The sequence below is a fragment of the Penaeus monodon genome, chromosome 31 (genome assembly GCF_015228065.2).
Source record: "Penaeus monodon isolate SGIC_2016 chromosome 31, NSTDA_Pmon_1, whole genome shotgun sequence".
Classification (NCBI taxonomy): Eukaryota; Metazoa; Arthropoda; class Malacostraca; order Decapoda; family Penaeidae; genus Penaeus; species Penaeus monodon.
In genome coordinates this window covers 21,595,236-21,595,509 of record NC_051416.1, presented here as the reverse complement: position 1 = coordinate 21,595,509, position 274 = coordinate 21,595,236, and the positions used below count along the sequence as shown (strand labels likewise).

At 43.1% G+C, this 274-nt stretch overlaps 1 protein-coding gene across 42 annotated transcripts in view; it reads left to right on the top strand.

Annotated features, from left to right (window-relative positions):
• Positions 1–274, top strand: part of LOC119593093 (cytoplasmic dynein 1 intermediate chain-like) — a 47,628-nt gene that overhangs the window by 32,604 nt on the left and 14,750 nt on the right. The gene's annotated exons all lie outside the window — the stretch shown is intronic.

Below are 274 nucleotides of genomic sequence, written 5' to 3'. Positions count from 1 at the left end.
CTTTATAAGGAAGAGAGAGATGTTTCCTTTTTTTTTTAATATATACTGTAGTCCTTGATGGTATTTTACATTTGGAATGATGTGACGCTTGTAACGGAGAGTGTTACTTCCCCCTAAGTGACGGGCTAGTGCTTCTCTTGCCTCCGTGCTTGTCCAGCCGTACACGTGCCTTCCTGAGTAAGTGTCCCTCCCTGAGCAGTGGTTTCGTGGAGTTTTATGTGTCGTCGTCCTAGAGAATGTGTACATATATATATTATTTTGCGCGTTTGTCTCC